At 37.9% G+C, this 20,469-nt stretch overlaps 1 protein-coding gene and 1 long non-coding RNA gene across 2 annotated transcripts in view; one reads left to right on the plus strand and one right to left on the minus strand.

Moving 5' to 3' along the window:
• Window positions 1–20,469, plus strand: part of LOC100331556 (signal induced proliferation associated 1 like 2) — an 823,625-nt gene that overhangs the window by 603,689 nt on the left and 199,467 nt on the right. The window lies entirely within an intron of this gene.
• LOC103912043 (uncharacterized) overlaps window positions 6,878–20,469 on the minus strand; it is a 30,134-nt gene continuing 16,542 nt past the window's right edge. Inside the window, exons 3-5 of the long non-coding RNA XR_012388999.1 lie at window positions 17,755–17,890; window positions 10,846–11,164; window positions 6,878–7,985 (exon numbers count right to left, since the gene is read on the minus strand). This is a non-coding gene — a long non-coding RNA (uncharacterized lncRNA). The remainder of the gene's footprint in view (window positions 7,986–10,845; window positions 11,165–17,754; window positions 17,891–20,469) is intronic.

Genomic DNA, 20,469 nt, shown 5'->3' on the forward strand with positions numbered 1-20,469 from the left:
AACACGTCCAACCTTGAGGCGGTCTCAGACTCACCATAAACCGGACAATAGAAGATTGGAGAAACGTTGCCTGCTCTGATGAGTCCCCATTTCTGCTGACATGTTCAGATGTTCGGGTCAGAATTTGGCATCAACAGAATGAAAGCATGGATCCATCCTGCCTTGTATCAACGGTTCAGGTTGGTGGTGGTGGTGTAATGGCTTGGGCGAGATTTTCTTGGCACACTTTGGGCTCATTAGTACCATATGAACATGGTGTCAACACCACAGCCTACCTGAGTACTGTTGCTGACCATGTCCATCCCTTTATGAGCACAGTGTCTCCATCTTCTGATGGCTACTTCCAGCAGGATAACAAGCCATATCATAAAGCGTGAATCATCTCAGACTGGTTTCTTGAACATTGTGCACTGAACTCAAATGTCCACAACAGTCACCAGAGCTCAATCCAATAGAGCACCTTTGGGATGTGGTGGAACGGGAGATTTGCATCACTGTATTACCATATAACACTACATCTACAACTTCTAATCTTTTAATCTGACAACTCTGAACTCATATTAGAACTTTTATAACTCACTATATAGAGTTTTTCTATTCTTTTGCTGCATGTTCCGAAACAAAAAGTATCTAGAAAGGCACGTAATCACACACACACAACTCAGAGTCTCCCGCTGCGATCAGCCTTCTGTCTGCAGCGCCGAGGCTCAATCTGTCTGAATGAGTAAACTGTTTACAGCGCAAAAAACCACACATGATCAACACAAACACAACACAAACAGAGATTCAGTCTCATGAGCAGAACTGAGAGTGAAAGTACATCATGATGGATTTACTATGCAAAATATCAGATCATCTTAACTCACATTAGAACTTTCATAACTCACTAATAGTGAGTCACTATATTAAATTCAGTTCAAGTTATTTGTATATATCTTTTTACAATAATTGTTTCAAAGCAACTTTAGGAAATATGAACATTATTGCCTTACAATCAAATTAAGCTTGCTAGTAACAATCAAATATAAGTTATTACATTAAGACATAGTTAGTTGTAATTTTATTCATAGGTGATGTAATGAGTACATATTTAATGAAGTGTATACTAGCTGACAAAAGTCTTGTCGTTGATCCCAGATGTAAGTGCAACAAATAACAACCTGACTTCTAGTTGATCATTTGGGAAAGTGGCAGAAGGTAGATTGCAGTTCTGTTGAACTGCATCCCAATCATTACAAATACTGAAGAAGACCTACTGGAACTTGCATGGAGCCAAGATTCTCACAGAAATCTGTCATGTTTGGTGAAGCCTGAGGTATCAAGACATTGCTGCACTTTACATCACAAACCACAGGAGAGGGACAATTCTCCAGCAGGATAGCGCTCCTTCTCATACTTCAGCATCCATATCAAAGCTCCTGAAAGCAAAGAAGGTCAAGCTGCTCCAGGATTGGCCAGCCCAGTCACCAGACATGAACATTATTGAGCATGTCTCGGGTAAGAAGAAGGAGGAGGAGTTGAAGATGAACACAAAGAGTCTTGATGAGCTCTGGGAGTCCTGCAGGAACGCTTTCTTCTTCATTCCAGATGACTTTATTAATCAGTGGTTTGAGTCATGTCAGAGATGTATGGATGCAGTCCTCCAAGCTCATGATGGAGTCAGACACAATATTCATTCTGTCTCCACTGCAGCAGGACTTTATATTCTATACTGGACATTATTTCTGTTCAGTGATGACACTTTAGTCTGAGCAGAGTCAGACCTTACTGTCCTAATCAAATGAGTCAAAATCAAGGCATGATCATATTTTATTGTGCTCAAATAAGCAAAATCTAGAGACTTTTACCTTTCATATAAGACACTTCTAATACAAAATGATCAACTAGAAGTTGAGTTGTTATTTGTTTTTCCTAAAACAACAAGACTTTTGTCAGATAGTGTATTTGTGTATGTGTTGTATGTATATATATATATATATATATATATATATATATATATATATATATATATATATATATATATATATATATATATATATATATATATATCTGCCGCATCTGATATTTGAAGGTTTCACTCATCTACTTTTATTGAATCTCTTAAACCCACGATATGTTCTTACTACGCCCTGTTATTCAATATCTCTGCACAAAAAAGGCCGTTTGGGGTCGGAAAAATGATCTCAGCCAAAAAAAGTCAGCTAGTAAAGAGAGCCCACAGGGTGAGTGTTTGTTTGTGGGCAGATGTAGTAACGTATTGAGTTACGCAAGCTCTCGACTCTCAGGAAAACTTCTCACACTTACATAATCCAGAGTTCTGGCATCAATTTTACATGGAGTTCATGCATCATTCAGAGCCGCCGCTTTATGCTGTTTATTTCCTGATTTCTCCAGGCGAACCGGCAACTTCTTTAGATGTGTCCTTCAGCAGATGAACAGACTGAAGATCCTTTTGAAAAAAAGACTTGGTTCAGCTTCTGTGAGAATACTATATGGTGGACCGACACTGCATAATATTTTGTTATTAGTAGTATTTAGTAGTGAGCTTAAAGCGCCATTTAAAGGCTTAACTCGGTTAATTTAGGTAAAGTTATGGTAATAAGGCAAGTCATTGTATAATAAATAGACATCCTGCGGCGCGATAGGCGCGAATGACGCAAATTGCGCGAATAGCGCAGGGCGAATTGAGCGTTTTGCGTGTTTGACGTGCTTAACGAGCGTTTCGCGCGAATCACTCGAGTTCGATAATCTGAACTTCAGCAAACATTCGCGCCGCGTTAACCAATCAGAAGCTTGCTCTGGTGGGGGCGTGACTGTGACGTAGAATCTGTTGATGGTGTCTGGAGTTTCTGGAGGAGTCTATGAGCTCACAGAGCTGGATGCACCTCTGAAAGGATGTAGTGGACTCAGACAGGACCCTAAACGTATCAACGCTGTTTTTCAGTCTTCATAAAGCACATAAACACTGTTATTTTCTTAATAAAATCCATGTTAGCCATTTAGCTATGAGGCTAGAGTCACCGGGCAGACAGAAGCCCTGCCCGTCACGCGAATCTGCGTATGTTGTGAAGTGAATTTGACACTCGAATGAAGCGGATCTGACGCACGAATGAAGCAAGTAAACTTAAATGTTCACGCGGCAATTTACGCGCAAATAGTGCGATTAATCTGCGCGTTCTGCGTCTGGTGTGAACACAGCATGACAGTAGTTTGATCTGTAGACAATCGAAAAAAATGCTTAAAGGGCACCTATGGTGAAAAATCTACTTTTCAAGCTGTTTGGACAGACATATGTGTAGGTATAGTGCACAGACAGTCATATTGGGGTGATATAAACACACCCAGTCCTTTTCTTTTCAATTTAACAACATAAAAACGGTGGACCAATTAGAGTGGTTTTCAGGCACATGCGACGCGTCAAGCAACTGAAGGAAGCAGAGCTTAAAGGTAAACAAACAATAGCTCATCGTATACATCTTATCAATAATTATTTACACAGTGAGCATTAAGAAAGAACACAGAAACGTTATCTGACTAACATCTAGCAGCAAAATGTGTCTGGAAAAATATTCAAAGGCTTTTATTTTCGTAAACGGCGCGGACGTGAATGCATCTGACTATTCTGATTGGCGAAAGTAGACATCTAATGTCAGCATGTTCTAGACGTGCACTCGCTCTTTCCGGCAATCTTCCTTCTGCGTTCACACAGCGCAGCATTCCGGCAAATTACCGGTAATGTTACAACTTGTCTTTCTGGAAAATAGCCGGAACGAATTTACCAGTATTTTTAAAAGGGGCTGTTCACACGTAGCGAAGCTTCACAAGTTGCAAACGTTTAAGAAGAAGGCGTATTTGGCGTGCTGTCCTGAGCTCGGGGAAGACACCCCAACTCGTGTTATTCCCCTTACCTGGTCATAGCCTGCTCTCACTCATGCCATCAGGCAGGCGTTACAGAAGCCTGAGGTGCAAATCAGTGCGGTTTCGGGATAGTTTTTATCCTGTCATTATAAGACTTTTGAATAATACCATTTCTTAAACATTGTTGATAGCTAGTGTTCAATAATAAATCTGTTAAACTAGCATAAATTGTTAATATTACAACAAATGGCGAAATAGTTATTTAAGTATTAAGTTATTCTCTTCAGAGATTTTTAAAAAATAGGTTATATATTACATAATTATATTTTTATATTTTTATGGAATTATAAAAGCTTTTTTATCATGTTAGGATTTGATAGTGTTTGTATAATGATGTTTTTTATGTTCTTGTTGGGTCTGTTGCAACGTAATTTCGTTCTGCATTACAATTCTATTGTGATGTGTTGAATGACATAAATAAAGGAAACTGAAACTGAAACTGAACATACCAGGGAATATAGAGGAGTTGAGATTTGTGCGACGTATCTAGCCCGGCCCCAGAATCCTCCCCACTGGGAATGTAATGCTTAAGAGGTGAGGTGTCCGGGTTGGTGGAGGGATGCTAAAGTCGTGAGACACCTTTGGTATATATAGGGGTTTGGTCAAGAACTGATTGGATCATAGAATAATTGTCAATGACGTATTTGATACTGAAACTTCTGTGCATGCTCCTCCTGAAATTTGTTTACAAAGCATTACTTATTTATAAACTAATTTCGAGAGGAGCATGCGCTTCTGATTGACAGCAGTTGATCCTCAGTAGCTAACGCACGATCCACCAATCAGACGATCCCTAAATCACTATAAATAACCAAAGCATCTTAAGCCATCTCCCTCCTTCCACCCCTACTCCTCCCCTTTCCTTATCAGGGCAGCACGGAGGCTCAGTGGTTAGCATCATTGCCTCACAGCAAGAATGTCACTGGCTTAGACCTTACCTGGCCAGGCCGGCATTTCTGTGCAGAGTTTGCATGTTCTCCCTGTGTTTGCGTAGGTTTTCCCCCACGGTTTCCTCCCACTAACCAAAACATGTAACATAAATAACTTATCAAATTAAATCGTCATTATAGGCAAGCAATGATTTTAGCATATAATCTCCATAGCCAATTCATAATCAATCAGAGTTCTCGAGACCTACCTGAGCTCAGACTCCCCTCTCACCCTGCAACGGGAGGGAGCCCCAGGCTTGAGGATCTCACCAGCTAAGGGCTCTCTCCCAGGACAGCATGCCAAACAAGCTTCATAATCAATCATCAGCAAGGGCGAACTCTTGAACAGACTTTTCAGAAAGGTCTGTATGTGTGAAAGGAGCTATAAATTCAGTAATGGAAGAGAGAGAATTAAAAAAGTAAATAATCATAAGTAATAGAAAACATATTCTATCATAGTTTATACCTGTCTGGATCTCGAATCTGATTGGCTGATAGCCATGATATATTTAAGTAATATCAGCATCCGTACAGCCTCTTTACCCTTTGTGTATTACTCCGCCCACATACAGCCAGCAACAAGCAGACACTAGTTTGACAAATATTACTGCTGTTTCACAACAAAATATACTTTTGAGGCTTTTTTAGTGGAGAATGTAGCTGTTTAGATTGCAACTATGAAGTTTATTTGCAAGAATAGTGCCTATTTTAAAATATTTACAATTATTGAGAGCTCATCGGCGACAGTTGACATTTTCTATCCACAAGATGGCGACAGAACCGCATAATAGGCCCTTACGCTTAGAAGATATAAGAGTCTGATTTTTAACAATAGCAGATCAAATCAATATGAAACTGGTAAGCACATTAGCCAACACTTCCGTTTTTTATGAGAGTATCCCGTATTTCAGACCAGTCTCCCCAACCCGGGCTCATTGTGGAAACGTAGACGTTTCTGTGGACCGCGAGATACGTCCCGGGAGATACGTATTAGAGCGGTTTTTGTTTTTAGCGGATCCGCGAGAGGCCGCTGTGCGCGCTTTTTCACGTCTCGGGTGCCTCTCGGGAGCGCTTGCCGTTCGCACCCATGCCGTTCTCGCGCGAAAAGCCGCCGAATTAGCCGACCCTCCTCTTCCTCCTCCTCCTCCTTCCCTAAACCCGAGCGACAGTTCGCAAAAGCCGTCCAGAAAAAAAAAAAAACAAAATCTCTCGTCTTCGATTTCGACACGTTTTCGGATCCTGCCACGTTCTCGCCCTTATTTTTCGAATTCCGTTTTTCATCTTACCTGATTTCTGGAACCGCTGTTCCCCGGACTCGATCCCGGTCGTCGTCCCCGCGGCCGGCTCCTCCTCCTCCTCCTCCGGGGCGTCCACTCCGCCGACGCAACGCTGTGAGCTAAGCGGACAAACTGGTTGCATCGGGAAAGCCCTTCACTCGGAGGCGAGCCGTCAGCCGGCGAGCGCGAAGAGGAGGAGCGGAGCGGCACCACACCGCCCCTCAGTGTTCGCTCGAAAAAAAACTAAATGCGGCCTTACGTACCTCCGGCCACGTAAAGAAAACGCGGTGCTACGTTTCCAGAATGAGCTTGGGTTGAGTCTCCCGCAACATCCCATTTTTATTTCTCCCTAAAAATCTCTAATTTCCCTAACCCTAATTTCACCCACCCTCCTCTTTGGTACAGCCTGTAAACTAAACACCCCGGGTTGCCAACTTTGGTACAGTACCCGATCGAAGTGGCCACCCAAAACCCGCTGCATCCTGTTCTCAACCTCACCCCCGAACACCCCCCATACTCCCACCCCCCCGATCCCCCCTCGGTCTCCTGGTTTTTCAGAGACATGTTGGCAGGTTAGATGATCTCTCTCTTTTTGTATGTTGTAATGCTGTATTTATAGCGATTTGCTCGCATATCAGGAATGTGTGTTGTGTTGGCAGATTGAAATAAGCAAAGTCTGCACTTGTTTAGCGTTTTTCCTTATCGCAAACACAACAGCAGTCTGGTAACGTTAGTGGATTTTTTGTTATTTTTGGATTTAATTATTGTGATATCCCGATTGCAACAGAGAAATCCTGTAGACTGTAACAATGTAAGAAGATATCTCTGTAGATGGATGGCATTTCATGTCACGTTTAGCCTTATAATCTTAAAGTGTAAGCAAAATCAGCAGTTTTGTCATCACTTTAGACAGAGACAGACAGACACTTTAGACAGACACTTTAAACATGAGTCTGATTCCAGCGACGCTCCAGGGACAGACGAGTCTTCATTGAGGCCATCTTCCAGCATAAACCACGGCGAAGGAAGTTCTTCACAAGACTTTTGGCCAGCGGAGAAATTAAAATGGTCGTGCCCAACTGAGTCTGGTTCTCTCAAGGTTTTTTTTCTTCACTCCCATCAGGTGAAGTTTTTTTTCCCTCTCCGCTGTCGCCACTGCCTCGCATGGTTCAGGATTGGTAGAGCTACACATCGATGAATTTGCTCTTCAGTGTTTGAACTCTCAGTAATGATTAAATCACACTGAACAGAGCTAAACTGAACTGAACTGAACTTAAACACTAAAACCTGAACCACACTGTTCCAATTACTATGACCATTTATGTGAAGCTGCTTTGACACAATCTACATTGTAAAAGCGCTATACAAATAAAGCTGAATTGAATTGAATTGAAATTGAGTCATTCAAACACTAGCTCCAAAGTGACGTTGGCGAATTAGTAACGCCTTCTGCTGTTCTGACGTCAGCTGAAGATGTGAATGAACGGAGAAAGAAAGTAGTTCCTAATAAAAATAGGGTTTTTAGACTCTCCGTGTTTGATTTTCTTATTTATATACAGGATTGTGATGTTGAACTGTTGTATAAATGCAATATCACACTCGTAGCAGTGCGATAGGGCTGTATATCAGCACTGGTGGGACGCTTAAGCACGCACGCCTCCCACCAGTGCTGATATACAGCCATATCGCACTGCTACTCGTGGATGGAATCTGTGACTCTGATCATGTGTAATGTACAGTAATTGCTGTGGATGGTTTGTGTTGGGCAGATGTGGCATATGTGTTTCACTCACTGGATTAATGTCAGACCTGGAGCAGAACAAATGAATGAGACGTCTCTTCTGCTTAGAGCGACACACAGCTAGACCAAACAGACAAAGACGGAGAAAGAAGACAAAGAGAATTGAGGTTTGTTATAGGTTTTACCTTTTAAACAGTGCTCATTTGTTTGTCTGTCTGCTCAGAAGCTGCTCTAAACATATATTGTTACTACGCGTCTAGAATAGTAGGATGTTATCAATTTTTACGACTGTTATTTCTGTTCTGTTGTAAAAATGGAAAGCATTTGCAGAATCCTTTTGATGTACAGTGCTGAGCATAAACAAGTTCACCACTCACAAATCTCTCTTTTTAAATCAATATTTTCTTTGGTTCTTATTCTGTGATGCGGATGTGAGCTCGGTATTGCGTTTGCTTTAGACCTTCCATTTCAATTTCTCATTGGAGAATTGACTAGGAATAATGAATGGCAGAAAATGGTCAAACTAGTTGTTCTACAAACAATTGTGTTTATTACAGCACAGGAAAAGAAGAAAAAGACAATATCAGTTTCCAACATCAAGCAGCATTACGAGCTGTTTTTAACATCTAAAAATAAATGGAAGTGAATGAGAGCGGAAGTCGCACTGTGCCTGCGCGTACACAATAGGATCAATAGGACATGCCCATAGCCAGCGTATTAAAATGGGTGGTTCTTTTTTCTCAAAAAGTGAACCTTTTCGCAGTCATTCGCCTAATTTTTTATTAATTTGGCATTTTAACCTCTTTTAACCTCCTATTTCCGTCTGGATTTTGCCTACCCAAATTTAAAAGCATCCCAAATCCACATGCAGAGGTGTAAATGCAAACATTTGGTATCATTTTAAAGATGCTTTAAAATAGTATTGCATCAAAAAGTGTGGAATTTAAATTTGTAGCAAAATTTAGTGCTTAACTAATTAAACACGGGGTCTGCGACGTCATCGAATTTCGCTTTAAGATTTAAAGGGCTAGCATTGCACCAGACCCCCTTTCGTTTGAAAGTGTAGAAGCTATGCACATATGCATCACTTTGGTTTTTATTCTACTGTACAAAAGTTATTTACACTTAAATACAAAGTGTTTTGGTTACCCGAGCTGGGTATTGAACTATTGAATTTTCATATTTTTCATATGGTTCATATGACCGGTGTACAGCTCAATTGAAAGCTCTTGCCGGTGCTCATACGGTTTTAGCATTCTTTTTGCTGAATTATATTCACATATCAAACAGTTGCCGAATGAATCGGGGTGTTTCCATGGCGCAGAAGTGTAAACAATACATTTATGATCAATAAGCAGCCCCAGATAGCACAGACAGCTGTCATCTCTTACCTTATGCTATGCACTTCAGGGCCATTTCTCCTGTGTTTTTGCAGTGATGTGCATAAGTAATCCTTTTATATGTCTGACGTGGTCCAAACACAGTGAATTATGTTTGATCAAACAAAAGAATAGTGAAATATGAAAATGATCGCTCCCTGTGGCTTGTACAGCACCTCTCATCAGTTGGAATCCAATACTTTTTGCATAGATTATGGTGGAGACATTTTTCTTTTTTCCTATGATTACAGACATGTGCAGGAACCACCAAAATTAATTTGTTTAATTTAATCAGCACGCTAGACCACACAGAACCTAAAGGGTACACTTTCAAATTTGAGTTTATAAAAAGAAAATACAAAAAGCGCCTCTCTTTAAGATGTTTATTATAACACAGACAACATATACAGATATTTTAAACACTTTCAATAGTGTTTTATGAAAATTCAAAGGGTTTTCTTTAAAATGATACCAAATTTTTGCATTTACACCTCTGCATGTGGGTTTGGAAATCTTTTAAATTTGGGCAGGCAAAATCCAGGCGGAAATCCCTAAATAGCAGCAGAGTTTAAGTAGTTAATAGACAATAATTTAATTTAGGTGTTTACGTGAAATGCTTTCATGTAAGAGTTTCCTGTAATTTGGGTGACTTTAACTGCAGTTCGACAGTTTCACTTTTACTCATGAACATTTCATTCATGCCCCCATGACACACTGGGGTATTAGACGCACATAAGGATAAAGACTGATGGAAGAGTGTTATGGAGTTTAATAACGCACGCCGAATGGAAAGAAAAAGCTTACCTATTTCGCGATGTGTGTGTGTGTGTGTGTGTGTGTGCACCTTGACTGATAGCTGCGTCTGTAGATTTTATCAGAAAATATGGTGTAAAGTCCTACATGACTGTAATAGCTTGATCGCGGTGTATACTTCAATAATGGCACTAATATCTGCAGACTCCACACGTCTTAATTCAATTTCTGTTTAGCTCAGTTATGACTTTAGTCGGATTAAGGTGATCAAAAATCGCTGTTTGGAACTTATGTAGGCCTACAGTTGAACATTCATGTTTAAGTGAATAATCAGTTAGTAACATCATTTATTTTCATCACCATTTATCATAGTAGAACAGTTTCTCAAGCAGTTTGTAATGCATTTTTAAAACAGGAGATGAGCCCCTGCTCTAATGCTCCACCTGGCTTGAGAAACCCGTTCTTAAAGACTTACTTCTAGTCATTATTTGGGTAGCACACATATTCTGAATGTCTTCAGCAGAATTCAAATGAGCCATTTTAATCTAGATTAATTCCAAGATTACAGTGAGATTAATCTAGATTAAAAAAATTAATCCATGCCCACCTATAGTAAAATGAATTCAAGTGAATAATACCAGAAGTCTGGAGCTAAAAAGGCTGTATACTGGCTAATAATATATGCCTATTGTTATGTGCCATTTATATGCCTCATATATGAAGAATAAAGTCAATATGGCACATTTAATGGAAAGGTACACCTGAGAAACTGATAATATCCGGAGCACGAATTCTGCAAAACGTGATTTGGTTTGTTCAGTTGCTGGAGGTTTGTCCAGATCACTAACCTTCAGCACTGGAGGGATACTGATGTCTCTGAATCCACCATCGTCCTTCCTCCTTCAGGGCATGAGTTGCCATGGCGACGGTCAGACTGCGCAGGGTTACCGGGGTGAGACTGCAGGGGATTTTCGGATGAAGTGTGTCAGTGTCGCAGTCGTGCATCTCCTCCTACTCCGGCCTTTGATCAGAGACACAGGTCGGGTGTTGAGTGACGTCTGCAGGAAGATCTGGAGGGGGCAGAAGATGCTGTTTCCTCGGGGTCCGGGACCCCTGATGACCTCTGCTATTGTTGAAGAGCCGGCAAGGAAATGTAGACACAGCAGCCTGTGGGCAGTGGATCAGACAGCATCAAAACCAACACAGGCTCATTCTGAAAATGTAGCCCTATATACATTTCTGGAGAACGCAAATTATGTAGCCAGAGGTACGTATGGCTGCATTTCGTCCTTAAAATAAAGGCTACGAGGCAGTATGAAACCGTTCCTTTTCATGCTTACCTCCGTATGAACGGCTTTACCAGCTTGCAAGGGTGTAAAGTAACCAGTGGTGTAAAGTTACTCAAATTATAGCAATTAATTAATTTTTCTCAGGAATTGTAATTTACTAAGTAGTTTTTAAAATGTGCACTTTTACTCTTACTTGAGTACATTTTTAGTGCAGTATCTGTACTTTTACTCCACTAATTTCCTTCAACCTTTAACCTTCAATAAAAATCGGGTTGACGTCAGAGCTCAATGTCAGACCAACGTCAATGTCCAACCGAAAACCAACCACATATTAATGTCTAATGATGTCACAGCTTAAAGTTGTGTGGACGTTACCACAATGACATCTATCAGATGTTGGATTTTAGTTGCCATAATTGATGAATAAATGTCAGTATTTGACGTCAATATGATGTTGGTTTAAGATGTTGGCTCGACGTTGGATTTGGGTCACTTTCTAACACAAAATACAACCAAATATCAACGTTATTTAACGTTGTTATTAGACATCAAAATAACGTTACCCTTAGACGCTGGATAGACATTGAATTTTGGTTACCTGACATCACAACCTAAATCTAACCTAAAATTAAAGTCCTATGGCGTTGTGTGCCTGCTGGTCAATAACTACATGCACTACAGAATATTACGTTTACACACATCCACAATATACATGTAAACGCATCAACTGTTTACAGCGTAATTCTCACTACTCTTTACTCAGGAGTACTTTTAAAAGGGCTACTTTTTACTCATACTTTGAGTAATATTTACAACAGATACTTTTACAAACTGCACTACATTTTTAGGCAGGTAATGGTACTTTTACTTGAGTATGCTTTTTCAGTACTCTCTCCATCACTGAAAGTAACAAAGCACAAATACACAAGCTACTGTAATTGAGTAGTTTTTCTGAGAAATTGTCATTTACTAAGTAAAATGTGCACTTTTAATGTGCATTGAGTACAGTTTTAGTGCTGTATCTGTACTCCACTACTTTCCTTCAACCTGCAGTCACTACTTTATTATTTCTTGTCTATGGAAATTAGAATAATTAGTCCTATGATTCCTGTCCAATCAAATCACACATAGAAGGTAAATCGCCTCATACTGAACTACATCAATACATGGGTGATTTATAAATGCAGCAAACTGTTTGGAAGCAATAAAACCTGTCCAAGAAGATGTTCAAAATCTTTACACACGTCAACCCAGAGACTGTTTAGATGCAGGTCACTGATGAGAAGATGACGGATGTTTACTGTATGAGGACCGAAATGGCCTTAAACACCCAGCAGGCACAAGACATCAACATGACGTCAGATTGACGTTGTACCCTAATGTCATGGGGACGTTGCATTTTGTTTGGTATTTACTGTGATCTTCTATGTAAAGCTGCTTTGACACAATTTACATTGTAAAAGCGCTTTACAAATAAAGGTGAATTGAATTGAAATGAAAATTTGGGTTGACGGCAGAGCTCAATGTCAGACCAACGTCAATGTCCAACCGAAAACCAACCACATATTAATGTCTAATGATGTCACAGCTTAAAGTTGTGTGGACGTTACCACTATCACATCTATCAGATATTGGATTTTAGTTGCCATCATTGATGAATAAATGTCAGTATTTGACGTCAATATGATGTTGGATTAAGATGTCGGCTCGACATTGGATTTGGGTCACTTTCTAACACAAAATACGACCAAATATCAACGTCATTTAACGTTGTTATTAGACATCAAAATAACGTTACCCTTAGACGCTGGATAGACATTGAATTTTGGTTACCTGACATCACAACCTAAATCTAACCTAATATTAACGTCCTATGACGTTGTGTGCCTGCTGGCCAATAACTACATGCACTACAGAATATTACGTTTACACACATCCACAATATACATGTAAACGCATCAACTGTTTACAGCGTAATTCTCACTACTCTTTACTCAGGAGTACTTTTAAAAAGGCTACTTTTTACTCATACTTTGAGTAATATTTACAACAGATACTTTTACTATACTGCACTACATTTTTAGGCAGGTAATGGTACTTTTACTTGAGTATGATTTTTCAGTACTCTCTCCATCACTGAAAGTAACAAAGCACAAATACACAAGCTACTGTAATTGAGTAGTTTTTCTGAGAAATTGTCATTTACTAAGTGAAATGTGCACTTTTAATGTGCATTGAGTACAGTTTTAGTGCTGTATCTATACTTTTACTCCACTACTTTCCTTCAATCTGCAGTCACTACTTTATTTTTTCTTGTCTATGGAAATTAGAAAAACCAGTCCTGTGATTCCAATCAAATCACACAAAGAAGGTAAATCGCCTCATACTGAACTACCTTAAGACATAGGTGCTATATAATTGCATCAAACTACAGTTTGATCTGAAATATGAACCGATTTGTTTTCTAAATGTACTTCATCGGGTGCCCATGAGCTCAATTATAAATTCATAACATTTTTAACAAGTTCAAAAGTTGATCTTACACCCTTGCGTATGAAAAAGATTTGTAAAAACTAAATACATCTTTCTCTACAAGGACTCCTCAAGATCAAGTTAAGTTTTTCTCTAGAATTTTTATTTTTTATTTTTATTTTTTATGGTGGACTAGAGAATGTGTCCACACCAAACATTAGTAGTAGTTGGGTTTTGGTGTAGGGATGTAAATAAGATATTAGATATAAATATATTTAAGATTTTTAGATATATTTATATTTAAGATATAAATAAATATTTGAAACAGAATATTCAATACTAAGAAAAACTAGATATTCAAACTAATAAATAAATAAGTTTTTAATTGATTAATTTATCTAAATAAATAAATTAATGTGGAACTGAAAGACAGGATATTTAACCATTTCAATAAATAAATAAATAAATAAATAAATAAATAAATAAATAAATAAATAAATAAATAAATAAATAAATAAATAAATAAACTGAATATTCAACAATTTAAATAAATAAATGAATAATTAATAAGCCTTTGAAACCGAATATTTAAATAAAAAAAGATAAACTGGATACTCAACCATTTAAACAGGTAAATTAATAAAATAATCAATCAATCAATCAATCAATCATCCAATTAATTAACAAAAAATAATGATAAAAATTTTGAAACTGAATATTCAACAATTTAAACAAATTAATTAATTAATTAATTAATTAATTATACATATAGGATGCACTTGCTGTATTTTTAAAAAATCATTAATTATATTTTTTTTACATTATTAAATTTTTAGGGTTTTATTATGTTTACAAATTTGTAACTAGGCATTTTATTTGTTTTTAATAAAGTTTGTTGCACTTTTGTTAGATTATTGTCATGGCATTGCAAGTGAACCTAAAGAATAAAACAGTTACATGGCAAGTAATTTTTGTAATTGATTGCCATTGAGTTCATATTAATAATGTCATTTTACTGTCTGCATATATATTTTTTTATTTATTCCCCGTCTCTGGCCATGTAGGAACTTCCCAAATGAGTTCAGATCATATAAGGTCATTGGGACGTCTCTGCCTCGAGAAGCATGAGAGAAAACCAGGGCAATGTTTGTCGGACCATGTAAGGACAGACACGCAAGAGCTTCAGTCGGAGGCATTTATTGCAGGGCCACACAAATAATCTGACGTTAAAGTGGATCAGTGCACAGAAATCCAAACAAAACATTTCTGAGCTGGCAGTAAAGAGAGTAAACATGGAAAAGACCAGCAGTATTTCACAACGGGAGCTCACTTTGTGTCACAGTAAAGTCATTTCATGCAGGCGTCTAGATGTGTGTTGGTTGTTACTAGAAGGGATACAGCTGCGGCTTGAAGTAAGCAAGAATTATTGAAATAATTATTAATAAATTACACATTAAAATGTATTTTATTAATGCCTTCTCCCACCCCAACTCGAGTCTCAGTTGGGTCAGTTGGTGTTTCTGTGTGGAGTTTGCATGTTCTCCCCGTGTTGTTGTGGGTTTCCTCCGGGTGCTCTGGTTCCCCCACAGTCCAAACACATGTGCTATAGGGGAATTGAATAAGTTAAATTGGCCATAGTGTATGAGCAGGGGCGGACTGGGACAAAAATTCAGCCCTGGCACTGTTGCCACACCAGCCCACATTACCACACCGAGAAAGCCCCACCCATGGACACGCACATTCACTATTTATTTTGATGTAAAGATGGTGAAATAATATGACATTCTTGCCAGATTTTGATTATGTCCGGGTAACCTTGGATTGGGTCGGCCCATCTTGAAACCAGACGGCAGTTGCCGATTGGGCCAAATGCTTAACATTTATTATTATTATTATTTTTATTATCATCATCATAATATCACATCTAGCAAGAGATAAAAGCTGTCTGCACTTAAAAACAATACATATTAAAAAAAACTGACCGGCCCACATTTAAAAATTGGTCCGGCCCTTCTGGCATTTGCCAGAATTGCCAGATGGCCAGTCCGCCCCTATGTATGAGTATGAATGAGAGTGTGTGGGTGTTGCGGCTGGAAGGGCATCTGTTGTAAAAAACAAACACTGGATAAATTGGGGGTTCATTACGCTGTGGTGACCGTTGGTGCATAGGGACTAAGCCGAAGGAAAATTAATGAATAAATAAACATAAATAAATCTTTGAAACTGAATATTCAATACTAAAAAAAATAGATATTTAAACTAATAAATAAATAAGTTTTTAATTTATTAATTTATATAAAAAATGAATTAATGCGGAACTGAAAGACAGGATATTTAACCATTTAAATAAATAATGTTAAACTGAATATTCAGTAATTTAAATAAACAAATAAATGAATAAATAATGAGCCTTTGAAACCGAAAATTTAATAAAAAAAAGATAAACTGGATACTCAACCATTTAAACAAGTAAATTATTTGTTTAATTAATTAACTTGTTTAAATGGCTGAGTATCCAGTTTATATTTTTTATCAATCAATCAATCAATTAATCAATCAATCAATTAATTAATTAACAAAAAATAATACAAATTGTGAAACTGAATATTCAACAATTTAAACAAACAAACAAACAAATAAATAAATAAATAAATAAGCCTTTAACACTGAATATTCAAATAAAAAAGAGAAACTACATACTCAACCATGTAAATACGTTAATTAATTAATAAAAATAATAATAAAAATTGTGAAACTGAATATTCAACAATTTAAACAAACAAACTAAATAAATAAATAAATAAATAAATAAATAAATAAATAAATAAATAAACAAACAAACAAACAAACAAACAAATGTGACACTCAATATTAAACAAATTTAAATTTATCTGCAGGCCCGTAACCTGCCTGATGTTTTCTCTAAAAGTTTTTTGCAGGTATTCGCCTCATTTTTCTATTTAATTATGAGCTTTAAACATTTCATTTGGTGTCACTGTAGGCACTATTATGAGCTGAATCAGCTTGTCGGATGGTCATCATAACCACACTATTAATGTACTAAAATATTTTCTAAAGATTTAGAATAAATAAATATGAAAAAATACTTAATTATTACAATATATTTACAATTTAATTTCAACTTTTTCATTACTACATTTATTACATCATATGTCATTAGTAAAAAATAAGAATCTGTAAAGTTTTAAATGAAACACTGCAGCCTGCTGTCATTCAGGCAGATAACACACTGAGCAGCGCATTCAGCTCTCCTCAGTCAGAATGTGTTCATTTGAATAATTAAAACATAATAATAACCTTAATAATAATATAGAGCTTCACGCTTGTTCTAGCCTATCATGTCAAAAAAATAAAAGAAGTACATTTGAAAATTGAGAGATGACAACAACAATAGTCAACAATAGAATTAAAAATTAACTTAATATGGCCCGCTTTTGGTGCTTCACACCTTTTACTGCTCATTTTTATTTCAGGAATAAGGTCCAAGATTTACAATAAAAGTTATTTATTGAATGTTTTTTTTTCTATTTAACAACAAGACATGCGTGAAAGATGACTTCCCTTTAGGCAGATTGCTGGACTCATGAAGAATAATAGTTAGCATTGGCCAAAACTGTTTAGCTAAAGTCACACTGAAGTGACAGCCGACAGAGGATTCCGCTTACTCTTTAAGCCTTTTTCAATGGGTTTTTTCACTATTTCTAAAGGTGCAGCAGTCAAAATACAAAATCTGGACCTTTGTCAGTGAGGAGTGGGTCTTTCAAACCACACAAACCACCCCTGGCTACGAGCCTGCACTGGATATACAAGTTTATTTGGTCTGAATTTGAGTGGAACCGAATATTCAGCCAATATATAAATGAATTAATTAAATTAATTAAATAATAATTTAATTCCAACAGTCTGAAAAACAAGAGCAAAATATATTCAATTAAATGATGCACAGAAATAATGCAAAACCATTCTTATGTTTACTCATGGTTTAATGTGCAGTTCCAGCACCGGCCAGCAGGGGCAAACTGCTCCACCATCCAAACCGTCACCCTTGATCCCTCGATCCTCACATGATCTTGTCTTTTCCCCACCCATGCCTTGATCTTGATGAAGTCAGCTGAAATGGAAAGTAGCAGCCGATCAGATTATCACGTTGTTATTCTGATGAAAGATTACGAGTACAAACGACTCTGTTTCTTTGAAATGCCTTCACAATGAGGCCAGAAACACAAGCAAACAAGGTCAACTGCGTGAATGTTGACAAAGCAGTGCAGTGGGGGGGGTGTGTGTGCGCGTGTTATTATTAGATGTGGGTTATTCTGTCGGACAGACGGCTGATCTCAGCGAAGGGTTAAGCCCAGCTCAGAGCATTCGTTTCATTTCCTCTACATTTCCATCTGAACAAACAAGCGGGTGACCTGACAGTGCACAGAGGGGTGGAGGGGAAGAGGCGTTCGTGACTGGAATATGAGAAAGAGAGAGAGAGAGGACACCCATGCGACCGTGAAAAGCCTGCAGTGTGCAGGCGGTTGGGAGGGGCAGGCAAACCCCCTGCTTGTTTAAACTACTTATTTAAAGTACACATGAAATCAAAACTAACCATATTGATTTAGTCAGCGCACATGGCTAGTTTTGTGCTGAACAATTCATCTGTGCATGTCATGATGAAAAAATTAATGGTTTGCCCTTGTAATCTTAAATAGAAATCTGAAAATGCACTTCCTGCTTGTTTCAACTCTCAGATTAGGGCCCAGTCCCATTTCTATTTTTCTACCCCTTCCCCTCAGCCCTACGCCTTTAAGTTAAAGAGAATTGGGACACCCCTACCCCTTGACATGAACACGCAAACCAGGGGTAGGGGTAAGGGGAAGGGCTAAGAGGTGGAATTGGGATAGGGCCTAGGTATGTCTGAGGTAGTGGGCATGGCTAACATACTTAACCACGCCCCTCCAGCTGTCAGTTTTGACAACAAACAAAAATGGTGAGCAGGAGGGATCTGTTAGGCCAACGCAATCTCGCGGCAATTCGTAACTTTTTGATTTAGTGGCTAATTCGTATGAATTCGTACAATCTAATGCGTACAATTTAGTACGATTTGCTCATCACCCAATGACGGTTGGGGTAAGGGTGGGGTTGGGTGCCACGCCTCCTTTTTAAAATCGTACATTTTAGTCTTACGAATTCATATAAATTAACCACTAAACTGACAAAACGTAAAATACTTAAATTTCCACATGAGATCAGGCTGGTTAGGCTGTAATAACTCTCTCCCCAAACCCTTTTCTCCATCTTTCTGAATGAAATGCCTACTTCACTACATCCAATCAGCTTGCAGAAAAAAAAAAAAAAAGCCACGCCCACTGTTTTCTCATTTAATATTTCATTTCTCTAGGACAGGGGTGCCCAAACTTTTGCAGGTGGTTGGCTGGAGGTAAATTTACCAAACTGTAAAGTTGTCAATATAATTTCCTAATTTATTATAATAATTCATTATATAATTTAATTAATACTATAATTCATTACATTTAAAATACTTTAATTGTATTAATAATGATACATTTGTTGTAGATTTTATCATGAATGAATGTCTGACACTAAAAAACATGAACGATCCCATTGATAACACTAAAAAACACACTTTACCTCGTCGCTTGCTAATGTCTTCTGCAATGTTCGCTATCCATCAAGTGACTGTATTTATTTATTTTATTTTTTTTATTTATTTAATCTGATTCATTCACAACATTTAATTAAAACATTTAATTTCAGTTTGCTTTTTTGTAGCTCAACAGTTAAAAAACAAAAAAAAGTTGTGTTAAAGGGTCACAAAACACAAAAACACATGTTTTAAGCTGTTGACAGTCGTATATGTGTCCCACACTGCTAAAAACACTATTAGGACACATATATTTAGCAAAAAAAGTGAAAATTGGTTGTTTTTGCATTATTTCGAGCAAATTCGGTCTTCCGGTTTGAAATTAATTTTTGAAGCTGCGTCACGCCGATTAGATCCTTGTGTGGATTCCAGTGTGGAGACTGGACGTCTGTACTTGGGAGTGCATTGTGACGTCTCTAAGTGTGCTGCATTAATTCATGAGAAAGGCTTGGTTCAAAACAATCACCGCGCTCTATTGTGTATGCGGTGCAACTTCATTAATATGCAGGATAGTTTCCAAGACTGTTTTACCTGTTACAGTGTTCAGACGGCAGAGAGAAAAGAAAAAGAAGAAGAATTGTTCAGAGATACAAGTCATCAGTGCTGCGTTTATTAATGTGCTGTAAAGAAGATTTTGTTTTCATTTCCCGCTATGAGAGTGCAGCTCTCACGTGTGAATTACAGTGCACGCGACATGCGACAGAAATACGTTTGTAGGAAACACTTTTTACCCGAGAGCTTTACACATCTGGAAATGGTGAAATCCGGATTTTCTGCTCGTCTCCTTTTAATAAAGACATGGCTCCAGTTGGTGTTGATTTTCCTGTCTCTACAGATTTGGTAAGTGTGTGATCAGTGGTCTTTGTTTGTTTATTTCAGTGTTTAAAGGCAGACCTTAGTCAAAATGATTTCTAGGTTACTAAGTTTAGAGTACGTTAATATCACCACAATATTATGGACTGAAAGATCCACTGTAAATGCTGCTCTCTGAGTATAAACATGTAAACACCGCAATCAAACCGTCGTGTGGGATTTTCACC

The sequence above is a fragment of the Danio rerio genome, chromosome 13 (assembly GCF_049306965.1).
Source record: "Danio rerio strain Tuebingen ecotype United States chromosome 13, GRCz12tu, whole genome shotgun sequence".
Taxonomy (NCBI): domain Eukaryota; kingdom Metazoa; phylum Chordata; class Actinopteri; order Cypriniformes; family Danionidae; genus Danio; species Danio rerio.